At 34.3% G+C, this 14,420-nt stretch overlaps 2 long non-coding RNA genes across 2 annotated transcripts in view; both read left to right on the top strand.

Moving 5' to 3' along the window:
* Positions 1–2,060: 2,060 nt before the first annotated feature.
* Positions 2,061–3,532, top strand: LOC148055835 (uncharacterized). The gene is made up of 2 exons (XR_015705083.1): positions 2,061–2,927; positions 3,415–3,532. It is a non-coding gene; the product is annotated as an uncharacterized LOC148055835 (long non-coding RNA).
* A 5,375-nt stretch (positions 3,533–8,907) lies between these two features.
* LOC148055834 (uncharacterized) overlaps positions 8,908–14,420 on the top strand; it is a 32,356-nt gene continuing 26,843 nt past the window's right edge. Inside the window, exon 1 of the long non-coding RNA XR_015705082.1 lies at positions 8,908–9,097. This is a non-coding gene — a long non-coding RNA (uncharacterized LOC148055834). The remainder of the gene's footprint in view (positions 9,098–14,420) is intronic.

Here is a 14,420-nt window from a genome sequence, read left to right as displayed (position 1 = left end):
TACTGTAGAATTCCAGAATACTGCTAAAGTAATGATACATAAAAAAATAATAGTTAGATGACTTTACATTGGATAGATCGACATCAGTTCTTAAGCAATGGAAAAACTTATACAAGCTTCATACTTCTTAGGAAGCTGATAGTTTCATCAACAGAGCTCTTGTTAAATTCACTAAACAACAGTTGTTAGTGGTGAATTTTTGCAAAGGAATCTGTAAAGACTGGTAAAAGATTTAATGTTGTCCCGTCATTTCACTCACAGTTGAAGTGTATAAAATCATGGGGAAAAACATGTTCAGTTGTTGGGCAAATGTTACAGTGATCCACAAAACTGTCTGAGTCTTTGATGTGAATCAACATAGCATCACCAAAGCTAATAGAGTTACCTCTTTATAGCAGATAATGGTTCTAAGAATTAGTGAACTTGGAAAAAAAAGAGACAGTTTATTTGTATGTGGGGAAGAGAATTCCTACGTAGTCTCTCCTTTATGCACAAGAGATTGAACAAATATAACAAATCATCATAATTTGTAATTAGTGCAAATTCCATCTTTCCATATACAGGTGGAATCAATGACGATAATAAAAATAAAAAATTAGCACAGAATCATTATATTGTTTGAAAATCTTAATGATGAACAAATAGGTAAGAATTTGCCTTTTCTGTGTGATTCAGGAGCAGAAACCCTATGGAAATAAGGAAAAGTTTTTAATATTTAACTGTAATCTCACAAGAACTCTTTTTAATGTTTATTTAAAAGTGGATAGAGATGTTCATATGAATTTTATAGAACAAGTCAGTAAACAGAGAAATATTTTTGGCAGCTATAAATGAAGAATGAATTATTTTCTGTACTCACTTGGTCTGAGAATGTTTTATTCCCTGCTATGACCTTGCATCATCATATACCAGCTCATCTTTCCTGCAGGGTTTTGGAAATCTTTTTTTGAAATTCACTTGTTGAAAGTCCTTGACCACCTGTCACTGAATCCAAACTTGCACGAAAATGGATTTTTATTGTATGTTCCTCCTGATCAGTTGGCATACCTAATCCTGTCTGGAAGGTTTTCAAGGACTAGGAGTGGACAAATTCTTGCAGATTCTGTTGGAGGTTTAATTTACTGAATTTAAAATTCTAAGAAAAGCATTCCATTTGCTTTCTTCTGTGGAAGAAACCTCAAGTTAACTATTTGTCTATTAAATGTTTTGGAAAGTGGCAGTAGGAAACATTTTCAGTTTTCCACACTACAGCACTTACACACTTAGGCATTTTCCTCCAGAATGTTTTTTGGGAATGTACATTCAACTAAGTCTGGATTAATTCTTTTCCATTCTTGGTCAAGCATTTCACAGAATCCAATTTGTTGTGTCCAGTTCTGTAGACTGTCATAATTTCAAGTAACTTTTCATATTGAGAAACTTTTGAAAACTTTCTATTTGAGATGATAGTAGATTTTTTTTAGATATTTAAAAGAAAACTTCCTCTTTTGTAACTCGGTTGTGACTGCTCACTTTCTTTGTATATTTGTATGTATAGAAATTTCCCATCACCTGCAGTGATGAATGTTTCACAAATACTACTTAGCCAATCTGCTGGCTACATAGCTTGCTATATACACTACACTGCCATTACTGAATTGTTTGATTACTTCTTAGGACCATCACACACAGAGAATCTTCTAGAATCTCCTATGCCTGGAAAAACATAAACAGGAAAAAAAAATTAAGAGCTTTCTGAAGCAGTAAAAGGTTGGCTTTTTGTTTTTTACAGACAGGGACAAGTCCGGTGGCTGCTCAGGTGGGAAAAGTTAAGCATAACATACAGCTCTGCTAAACTGAGAAAGGATTGTAAAGTACATTGTTTCAAAATGACCAGTGAAGAAATACTTTAGCTGACTCCTAGCTCAGCTAATAGATGGCAGTCAATCCTTGAACTGAGGTCACCTACATCCTATATCTCCAACTTACACCCTATATCTCCAGATGTACAGCCATTAGACATCATAGAATGTATCATGATCTTTTTATGCATAGTACTGACCCAAAATTGTGGCTTGGGCCCCAAAATAAGTTTCTACAGAAGCTGAAATGTATGTTTCTCTGGAAAATTTCATTTTATTAAGATGACATTTTCTGACATTACATGAGTGGCACACTAGGTATATAATTAGTGAGAAGGATCATAGGAGAACACTGGCTGGAAACAATGGGATAACTGGTTATTAGATGACTGCTGTAGTGCTTCCTAATTCATAAACTAGTCTCCCTGTTCTTATCATTGACTAATTTTTTACCAGTAATACATGTAGAGTTAACTAGTATAAATTTCTAGTAGATCATGAGCAGCATCCTAGTGGTACTTTAATTAAGATTTTTGCGGCTTAAGTAAGGGCCTCTTATAGCTAAAATGACAATAGGTTTTTGCATCACTTTCATCTTGGGCATAATTTTATGGAGTAGAAAGGAATTCTAATATAAAATGACTCTTCAGTGTAAGTTGCACAACACAGAATGATGCTGAGAGCTTTCGAGTTGCTTAAAGGCACCCGTACTTATCTCCAAATTTGTTTGTACTACCAGTGGAGTCTTTAGTATATATTCTCAGAAAGGCTTTCAGTATTTACTGGAGGTTAAGACTGGTTCAGAGATTTAGAGGATAAGCTTGTATGTGGATCATATCTTCCCTTATTTGTCAAAGCCATACTTGTTTCTACTCTACATTTCAATTTCAGGCATGTTAAATAGCTTTCTGCTGTGTAGAAATAAAAAATGAAAGATCAGAGATACTTGCCTTGTCTTCTGAGAGGTCAGCGTGTTGTTTCCTTTTTGGGAGAGAAATGAAAGGATGAAGACATATAATGCTTTACTGAGTCTGCTTTTGTGTACAATATACACAACCTCCCTGATGACTGTGGTTTTGAACAGAGGTATGAAGTAATCAGAACAGACTTCAGAAATCATTTGAGTTCCCAGCGAGACTCTCTGTAAAGAAGCTGCTACAAAACAGCATCGTATGGCCTAACGTACTGAGTCCTTGTTTTAATAACTAGATGCTTTTGTTATCAGTAAAGAGCAGTTGAGCTGGTGAGCCAGACATCAGTTAAAGCTCATGTTCATGGATTTGGATTTCACGTGAATTTTGCATCTTCTGTAACTACAGCAATTTTCAGTAAATAATTTTCAGTAAATATTTCCAGATAAATACAGGAGATGATAGGTAATTTTCTGGTCTGTGAGCCTATGGCACTGATGGTATACTCCATCATGATATTCTCTCTGTGTGAGAGTATTGCCCACAACTTGATGAACAGCAAATTTAATTATTCAAATAATGAAATTCATAAGTCAAGTAAAAAATTTCCTAATAATTTTTGTATGAACTGTAATAACAGAATGTTCTCTTTTTACTTACAGAAGACAACAGAGGATCAAGTTAAAGGTTTTCTCAAATATTGTAAGACTCATTAAATGAAACTATTTTGATTGTGTTTGTGGTTATGTGTTGCTTTTTTAATAAAAAACAAGAAGTATCTTTTGGGTGATTGGAATAATTAATGTTAAATTAAATTTAAAATATTTAAATATTTTTGTACTAGGAAGTTGATACTAAATGTTACCTTGATCTTAACAGGCAACTAAATCATACAGGATGATTTATTCCTCCAATCAACACAGACTGAATTCCAAACACGAAATATTTATTATGAAAGCACAGAACCTCCACACCATAACAGTTTTATTAAATTTTGTAGTAAATTATATGAACAATAAGTGAATAAAAAAGTTCTATTTATTGACAATATATGACTAAATATACTTTTTCTTCTAAATTACTTCTACAATTCTAATCTATGCTATATTGAATACATTTCATATTCACCAGGATAAATTTAACATTTTATTTTATGGAACAACCTGGATACTTGCAGTGGCACTCAGGGAAAAAAAAATATTTTTTCACTTGCTGTGATTTCTTTGAAAACATCTGAAAAGAAATATGTTTCATATATCACTGAATTAACATGATTTTACCTAAACTGTGTGTCCTGGCTTTAATTGACATTTTGCTTTACTTTAGTACTCCCATCGCTACCATGTAGATCTTAGAATTACATTAAATGCAGGCATATGGATCCACTTAACATGGTTTCACACTAAATTTGTACAGTGCTTGATCTTCCCACTATATCATGGCACTTTTTTGTTGCCAACACATTCATGGCCTACAGCTGACTGCTTTTATAGCTTTTAATTAAAATCTGAAGTGGAAAGTGTCTATTAGTCAGTGTGTGAAACCAGTCATAAAGAAGAGGTTGTACAAACCCTGCGTAAGATGGATAGCAGTTACATCACTTTTCCCACCTTTGTCTTCATGATGAAGAGAAGCTCATTCAAGTTAATTACATCAAAGTGGGAGGTCTGGGAGGCAGAGCTTATTTTGACAAGTGCCCTCAATTATTAAGGACCTACAAATAAATTTGCAAGCCAGGAGTTTTATCAATATTTTATTGGCTTTCACAGACTTGTTAGAGAATCTCCTCTACAGTTTCTGGACTCATTTTTATTCATGCGGTTCTTTTTCTTTTCGATTGGCAGCTGACCTTGCATGTCATGTTGCAGCTTTGGATATTAAATTTTTCTCTAAAATGTATGTTTTCAGAATGCCTGGAATCTACACACACATTTCCACTTGTGAATTTGAAGAATATTAATTTGTCACACACTCTGTAATACATTTCCATGAGTTTCTTTACCTTATATGTGTGTTTGACCATTACATAGACAGTTTCAGAGCCTCTTTTCATGAGCAGCACTGCTGCTTCATTGTCTCAGTAAATGAGACTGAAATTTGTCTCATTCTCTCGTAGACATCTCCTCTTCCAATTCATAAGCACACTGCTAAAACACCCACAACACATTTGAAATAATTTAAGAAAAATCTTAATGTACTTTAACTGCCTTTACTAAGTATGTTTTTGGTTCCTTTTTGGAAAGAAAAAAAAATAAAGAACCACCACAAAAAAAAACAAGGGCTGAAAAACTATTGTACGTTCTGATATTGCTTTGACTTTCAGATTCATATTACTCTCTTTCTTTCCTTCTCCTTAGTCTACAAATAACTTCCTGCTTTCTAATGCCTTTCTCCTTTTCTTCCACAAATATTTTTTGCTGCCTTCCCTCTGTTATGTTACTTCCCCTGCATGTCCCTTCACCTCTGACAATATTTTGTAGCTTTTCTTCTCCTTCTCTGGAATATATTCCTCATGAAGGTGGTTGTTCTCGGTATCCCTGGTGATAGGCTCTGATTTTTTTATGCTTTTTGAGTGCTTCTGGAATTTGGCTTTTTCTTTGTAGTAAAAGAAGTGGCCATCAAGAAAGAAATCAATATCATGTCGTGAATTCCTTATAAATATTGGGAAAACTTAATTTTAAAAAGTCTTCAAAAACAGGGTCATATAAAATGAAGTGATATTATTACAATACTCATAACTTTGGATTTCCTTATAGTTAAATCAAAATCTGGATCATAATATGTTAAATCAGTATAAAATTATATATACATTAATAAGATCATTTAATCTCACTATGAATTTATAAATATGTATATGGCAATATTTTACTTTTTTTTAATTGAATGAAACAAAAATCTGATTTGATTTAATTTATTCCAATAAAAAGGCACATTTTTATTCTTTTGAAGTTATCAACACAGAGACCAACTTAAGGATTTCAGGCAATGAATGCTGATAGGCGCAGCCTGTGGTAGTGAGTAGAGAAGGACTAGCAAAGTAAGATGTGTAGAGATTGTTACACTAAAAAAAGTTACATGGTATTTAACTTGATGATTTTCAGCATGGCATAAAAGACGAACTCTCTATTACTTAAGTCTACAGAGCTTGTAAAGATTTGGTAATTACACAAAATGTTATGTATTCCAGCAATTTAATTATGTAAACTACTTTCGGTATTTATTAGTGTCATTCTGTGCTCTTGAGGTCACTGCCATGCATCTAAATCCTAACTGACTAAGTCCAGTCCAGTGACAGGTTTTCATATTTTTGATTAGAGGAGGCAGCTTTTCTGATTTTGTTTTGTACTGTGAAGGAAGAGAGATTGATTAGCTGTGGTCTATAATGCATTTGCTAGAGGTCTGCAAAGAATTCAGTCACATGGCACCAACCTTCCTTTTGCTCAGCTGTTTCTTTTATGGCAAAGAAAAAAAAAAGAAAAAAAAAATCCAAACCAACAACAAACAGACCTATCTTAACTTTGACTTAATTTATGGTCACATTTCCATGAACATATAACTCCAAAGAAGGGAATGTCTTCCCTAGCCATTTTGAATAGATATTTTAAAATTACTCTGGCTGCTAAAATGGCAAAATAAAAGTAAGATTATATTAGGGAGAAAAAGGTAAATCTGTTATGCATAGTAATTTTCATGAGAAGTCAAACCGTAGTGTTCCTGAACATAAAAATACACAATAATGTCTGTGCAATGTATGTCATTTTCTGTTAGTAGCCATTAATTTATCAGGTAAAGAAATGAAGTATTTATATGAGACATCAGTGAATGGGTTATTGACATTTTTGTATTAGAAAAAATTTTGATACTTATTAACCTCTAAGCACCCAGAAAAAAGAATGCGTTAACGTGTATCTGGGTTGGACTTTCAGAATCTTTTCAGCTATTTGGAGGTTCAAAGACCCAATTATACAACAAATGCAAAAGATAGATACAACTTCATTATATAAAAATGGCTGAGTTTCAAATTATTAAAAAAATGAATTTCATAGGAAAATATCTTGTAAGTAAGTACTGAATTTCAATGACTAAGAAATATTTTTTCAGGTGCAAAAGGAATATTGCTTTAATTGGACAACATGAAAAATGAAAATTTTTTCTACAATATACAGGACAGGTGGTAATTTAATTACCTATTCTTGATCAAAGGATTTTAGGAAGGTAATAGTAAGAAATATTCAATTATACAACTCTGTGACAACCAGTCTATGCCAAGTCTTTATACTATTCAAAGCTACTAAATCTTGGATTTCATATCTGGAGGTCAAGGGAATGCAGTATTGGAGTCCCAGCTAAGTCTGGTGGTCTGAAGAGTGACTGTAAATACAGAGAAGAGCCTGAGGCTCTTTATCACTTCCTTGGAGGGGACTTGTGAGGACTGTATCAGAAGGATGTCCTTTTTCAGAATGGACTTGTGCAGGTGAGATTAATTTACCTAACATTCCTTATTAAAAACAAACAAACAAACAAAACAACAAACCAACTGAAAAACATCAAAACAAACAAACAAACAAAACCTTAGTAATTTAATTCACTTCAGTAACAGAGAAAACTTGAGGGCTAGAACTTTTAAATCTGAACCTATATTTAATTTCTATTTCATTTTTCTATTCTTATGCCTAAGGTTTTGGTTGTTCCCTAGCTTCAAGAGGAGAATAAGTAAAAGAAAATGCTGGAAATGGATAAGCCTCTCCACTGTTCTGCATCTGGCACAAAAGCAGATCTCAATCTGCAGCATGAGGAATGAGGTTATATTTATAGCAGGAGTTAAGTAGAGTTAGTCCATCTGGGAGGACAACTTTGATGTGTGTAAAATATCTTAGAGACTGAAGATTCAGCACAGACCAAGACTGTCATGGAAGTTTATTATCAAGATAAGTCTGTTGTGTTTGTGAGTACAAAGAGGCTACTGTACTGGTAACTCAAGAGGGATTTGAGGATTGCACCTTTTCAAATAGCTATGTTTTTTATCAGCTGCCTTCTCTACACCACATATTTCAAAGGAGTGTGTTTTGTAGAAAGTGCTACAGTGACTGATAAGTGAATACTTCTTCCATTCTCACAGAATGCAGTCTTAAAACAAGCAGTTTCTGCCATGCAGACATTCCTCGAATTACAGACTATCACCAGTAATTGTGGCAGAGAAGGCCAGAAAAGAAAAAGGATGTTAACAATGTGTATTTGACAAAAAAGGAGTCAGGGACAGTCTTTCTACGAAAAATAAGCTCTGCTTTGCTTTCTACAGATTTTTTTTTTCAACTTAATGGGATAGTAGAAGAGCAAGTAATTTTTTTTTTTTTTTTAATGACTCACTGAAAAGAAACATACTATGTGCTACAGGCCTTTGAACAGCATATTCTGTTAATATTATTAGTTTCTTAAAAATATGTTTCCCAGCTGATAGTTTTAACCAATTCCAGGAGTAGTTTTATAAGAGAAAAAGTGAAACCTGCTATGTTGTCACATGCACAGACTTAACTCTCTGAAACAATAAGAGAAGATGTTTGTTTCCTGTTAACTTCTTTCAGTTGTAGTCTTTGTAGTTAGTGTATGTGGTATACTAAGCTCCATATTTTCAGACAGAAGCATAACATAAGCTGACACTGTCCCTTTATATTGTGAAGTGGGAGCCACAGGGAAAGGGCAAAAGAAAATAGTTTCTGTGGAACAGACAGCCCATTTACCAGCAATAGCTTTCATTTTATGTATTTCATGTATGACCTGTTGCAGAAAATCATTTTGTTCTCTGAAACATCTGTGGTATATTGCTGAGGAGAGCAGAGATGGATTATTGTGTTATACATCATTTTTTTTTATTTTTTCATCCTATGTGGGTTAGGTGCCAAACAGCAAAATTTAGGAATATACACAGGACAAATCCAGTCTCTATGACTCTATTTTCTCCTCTTCCATCCTCCCAGAAAGTAGCATCCAGTACAAAATAAGCAGTAAACTTTCCTCCACATTGAACCACCACAATTTTTTTAAGAGAAGATTGCAAAGAGCAAGTTGCAGAAAAATAAATGCAACAAATTCCCTATTTGCTATACCTCATTATATGATAACTTTTTTTTGTTCTCTTTTATATTGGATACTTCCAGGCATGTGGTGACAAACGAATATCAATGGGCTTGCCACAGGAGTGCTGGAGATTCTGGGATTTATCACACACTAGGGTTGAGAAAACAGCCATCCCTCTGCTTCACTTTATGAAGTGTCACTGCGAGCCCTGGAGTTCAATGGAGCTGAGTATTTTTCATATTTGTCACCTTCCAGTGGTAGACACTGCAGGTAAGTGATACAGGCAAATCTGTCATGCAACAGGAATGCCCAGTGATTCCAGGCAGGCCTGAGAAGGAGGTGTTGACTGGGGCACTTGTGGCAGCACATCCTCCAGACCCTTTCTTGAATTTGGCCCGGGACCAGTGCCACATGTAGCAGATCTACTGCAAATGCAATTGGCATGTGTCCAGTGGGTTGACTGATATGCCAACTACTGTTTCTATGGGAGTACTTGTTTTTTTGTGTTGTGAGGTTTTTGTGGGGTATTTTTGTTAATTCCCCTAACAACCATTGCCTCTTTACCAGTCTTCACTGAAAGGCAGATTAACTGGTTTAGTGTTTTCTTTTCCTGCTATGAAAACTTCAGCTTGTAATTTTAATTACCTATCTATGGAGCAGCCATATACAAAACAAATTGTGTCCAAAACTGCCTGGAGCACTTTATAATCTATAGGTAATGCATATTTCAGTCAGTCATTGGTGTTGACTCCTCATGGAAATGAAAAATAAATACAATTGGTTGTTTGGTCATTTAAGCATTGTTCTCATATTGTCACGTAACCCTTACTATCGACTGAAAATAAATGATGATTTATGTCAATGCATATTAATGGTATCAGATTGTCATATAACAGCCGCAGCCTGAATAATTATATCTTTTAATAAACCAGTGATTTAGCTAGCCAAACCTTTGCCCTTTTCATTCCATGAGCAGTATTTCCAATTATAGGTGTTGTGTGCATATGAAGCATTTCCTTGTGGACAGCGAGGTTTTCGAAACAGTGTACAACCCAGTTTTGCATATCATATTGAATGATGAGGATCTAAAATGTTCTTCTTTCATTCAAAAGTACATGTATAATTGCAGGATCTTAATCTATGCAAATGGTATCCATAAGCAGCACCCAAAGTTTTGTTATTTTTTTTTCACTCCTGTGGCATTAAAGTGTGATATAAAATATGTGGCTTCTGCACTGTCGTAGTTCCAGATTCTGCCACCAAATTACTATTCAACTTATTGTTTAGGGGCTTAGCCATTGTAATGATTCATGTTGTAACTGTATAAAGATACCCAGTACCCCATCCCTATGCATTATTTAGATTTTTTCCATAGTGAAAGGCACTTGCAAGAGATTAATTAAATTGAACACTTTGGGGTCTATTTTCCCACTGATGAACAGAGGGATTATATGCAAAACTCAGGTTAGCGTTAATGTAAGTTTGTTGCACAAATCACGTAGGTGTTGATAGGAGCGGTAAGACTTTTAGTGACTTCCTTACACACTTTTGTACATCACTGCTGTTTAGATGGTCATTGTTGTTAGTGAGTGAATATTATTACAATGTAACAAGTAATTCCAGTCACAAACTGTAGGTGAAAATTCACTGTAGAAGCAAGCTATGCATACACTTACAATAAATACAGGCACAAGTAAGCTTTCAGTGCCATTATGATTGCTAATTTAAGTTTATACATAATATCTGAAAAAGAGCACTAGTTATTTTTTGATGGGTTTTCCTGTGAAAGATGCTATCTTTGCATATTACCAAAAAGGGTAAAAAGCAATTAATCATCTAAAGAGTCTTGTTGATGGGTAGCCTTTCTTCATAGATTGAACTGCATGATATGACCATATAATTTGCAAGGTGAATCACAGTGAAACAAAACCCTAACCTATTTTCTATAGGCAGTTGAAATTTCTACTAACATCAAAGTCATTGCTGAGTGTGAGTTGGTTACCATAGCAGTTCCTCAATTCTTTCTTTTTCTGAGGCAAACCCTCTGCTCTGGGTCTTCATTTCTCATTGGCTCCATTTAATAGCAGCTTTTTGATCTCCAGATTGATATTTTACTCATTCTCAGCATTATTCCTAATTATTTCTGTTAGGACTGGTAATAGCAATAAGTTATCCTGTAGGACTGATAACAACAATATGTTATCCAACACGGATGAACAGTGCTTTTCCATTTACTGTGTTCTTCTGTCTTTCCATTCCTTGATCAAAAGCCTCCTTATTTTGCAGTGTTCTTTCTGATCTGCTCTGTAAATAAGCCATCTTTTCTTACACATCTGAGCATGCCTATCTCCAGGGTTGGACCATATCCCTTGTATTCTCATTAGTGAACACAATGTTTTGTCAAGTTTACAGTTTAACTTTGAATAATGAGAAAGTGTTTTTTCATATTAAAAAAAATTAATTTATGAGAGATTAAGTGATTTAATAATCAGATGTGAGTTTTTATGTTTTGTCAGCTTCAGTAAATCAGCTTACTCAACTACCATCTTCAGAAGGCATATATTTTAAAACATTATTTTATTTTTTTAAGTGCTGAAATTAAATATATTGAGATCCCAGTCTGTAAGTAACTGACTGCCAAACTTACATTTTTCAATGTTCTTCAGCCCATTCTTCAACTGCACATCTAAAAATATTATAAAAGATGCCATTCATAATTAGGCTAGTGTTTTTATGTAGTTTTAGACAGCAAACCTCACTCTCCAGTCTGCTTTTCATTTTTTGTCGTAATACATGCAAAAAGTAAAGACTGATATGGTAGAGAGTCCCTTCACTAGCAGTAGTTGCTAATACATTAGGGGACATTGTATAGATAACCTTATTCTAGGGAAGAGAAATTCCACCTTGACTATTTACTTAGCTAGTTTTGTGCTTTGTAATCATTATTTATTTGAATATATGTCGGTAGCTAGGGGAATGATCTGTAAAAGGAAAACTTATCTATTAGAATTTTTTCCAGTGCCAGTATAAGGTTAACAGTTATTCCCCAGTCTACAGTCATGACCATAATCATGACCTTCAGTGTAGCTCCTTCTATGGCAACACAGATGAGTAGCTATCTAAACAATCATGAAATGAGGTTCAATAAAATGAGGAAATGATTCAATCATGAATCTGTTCCTGTGGCTCATTACTGTGCCTGTGTATGCATATGATCTTGGAAACTCGCTTGCAAATAATTCATTCATTACCACCAGGAGTTCCATCTTGTGATTATCAGCTGTATATTTACATGATATTTTAAAGACAAGTACCATTCTTTAATGAAAACACATAAATGAGATATCATAAGCTATTAAAACAAAAGTGATTATTATGCAAGGTGAAACAAATGACTTAGTATTGGAGGTGAACATTTTTGAATCCCGAATTGCTTGGGGAATTGTGGAAATATGGCAATGAATGCAAAATGTGGAAGCAGCAAAAAAGCTAGTGTTTTTGAAAGATGGTTGACAGTACTTACCATGAGCAATGACTGACTATTGGTCTCCACTTTGTCTCTCCATATTTCTTTCTTTTTTTTTCCTCTATTGAAACATTAACTCCAGACACTCATTTGCAAAATGTAGCATCTTTCAATAGTCTAAAAGGCATATTCTTCACTAACATTTCCTAAAACTTGCTCTATCTTCTGCATATCAGAGAACATCTATAAATAAATACTTATTTTATAACATTTATAATAGCTTATACTTTAGTTACCACCTGGTAAAGAATAACTTACAGTATTTTGTTTTCTTATGCATTAAAATTGTTTTAAGTTTTAGCTTTCATGAGTTTTATTTCTTATTCAAAAGATGTTTGCAAAAACATACTTAAAATGATGAACAACTTTGTCCATAAATGATTAAGTCTACATTCCTGTGTTTGTTCTTGTCATGTTATCCTCCTTCTAGTCACATTTATGAAAACAAGAACAATGTTGAAATTGGTCCTTTAGTAAGGAAAAGAACAGTTAAAAAATGTGTTGAAAAGGGGGAGTTTACACAGAGGAATATGTCATGGAAATGTCTGTGGGTGAGACATAGCATGGGAAAAGTCTAGCAATAACTGTTTCAGACTCTATTGCCAGCAAAAGTGCTAACTTCACTGAACCACCCATGCATTGTAATGAGAGGGGTTGAGAAAAGAAAGGATATGGTGCTGAGAAGACAGTGATGGCAAGAACCATTGACCAGAGACACACTGTGTGGAGGAGGGATAACTTATAAAAACAGACAAACAAACAAACCAAAACAAAAAACGAATCCACCTGTTTGGGAATGGAGTCAAAGAGAAAAACCAGGGAGGACAGCTAAGACAGGAGTAATAGCAAGAAGAAAGAAGACTCTGTGCGAAACAGTAAGGACTGGGAACAAGGCAAAGAAGACCTCAGCAAACCAAAAAGGATAAGAAAAGGGATGGAAATGGAGGAACATAGTACTAGAAGTGCATACAGAGAGGTAATATAGTGGAAACAGATCAGCTTGGAAGAAATTAATCCTCTTCCAACCATGAGACAGTTTTTGTAGAGGAGCATTTTCAGGCAAGTGGTGTGGAAAACAATGGTTTTTTTAGGAAAATATATAGCCTAACTGGAAGAAAACTAGAAGGCTGAGTTGGGAGATGGAAAAAGATTTAACTAAGTACAGAAAACATTTTGCTGTGATGTAGAATACTGGACAGGAATAGATGAGGGGGAAAACCTGATATGAAATATAAGAGTAAGTTTTTTAACAAGACAGAGTAAGAGAAGAAAGAAATAAACTAATGAAAGTAAAGTGGCATTTTCAAGGAGGGAGAAAAGTAAATGAAGAGAAGATAGTTATGAAAAGCATTTAAAATAATGGAAAGAATCAGAAGGAAAAAGATAAAAATATAAAGTGAGTAGGAAATAGACAAGTAATCTAAAAGAAAGAAAAATGGAGAAAAATGAAAAAATGTACGCTCACGTACATCTTCATATCATCTAATCTTTCAAGAATATGGTGAAAAAACAAACTTCTTTGTTGGGCTCAGAAATTGGTGACTTAAGCCTGTTGATGGCTAGAGAGGGTTAATATTCTTGTTCTGGCTATTCCCTGACTACAGAGATTAGCATGGCTAGGGAAGTTGTTCTGAATTAAACAATTCCCCTGTCCTCTGTAGTTTGTGCTGCAGCAGGAAGCTGTGAGTAAGTAGGTAATGTTGGCAACCAGTCTCTCTGGTGAACAGTGGAAGGGAATTTTAGCTGGAAGCTGCTTTTTATATTCAGTGCTCACATCCTGGGAGGGAATAGTTTGTTATGTTTCTTCTGAAGCACTTAGCACACTTCTAAGTGCTGTAAAACAATGAATAATTACATATTAAAAAGCTGTAACTGAATTCCATTTATGGATGTCTATAAGCTACCTATTAAAATCAATCCCTGAATATTTTTAAATCTATTTAGATCAGGTATCAGATACATCTCAGCTTTCCAAGTTGTCATTGTTTATGTTTATTGGACTAACTTCTAAAAATAAGGAAGTAGCTTTCAAAAATTGCATTCACTTCATCAAGCCATGAAGACATA

This window comes from Nipponia nippon, unplaced genomic scaffold (assembly GCF_047370975.1).
Source record: "Nipponia nippon isolate SJK-2023a ecotype South Korea unplaced genomic scaffold, ASM4737097v1 scaffold_2, whole genome shotgun sequence".
NCBI lineage: Eukaryota > Metazoa > Chordata > Aves > Pelecaniformes > Threskiornithidae > Nipponia > Nipponia nippon.
Note: the sequence above shows the minus strand (reverse complement) of the source record. Positions and strands in the feature narration are given on the sequence as shown.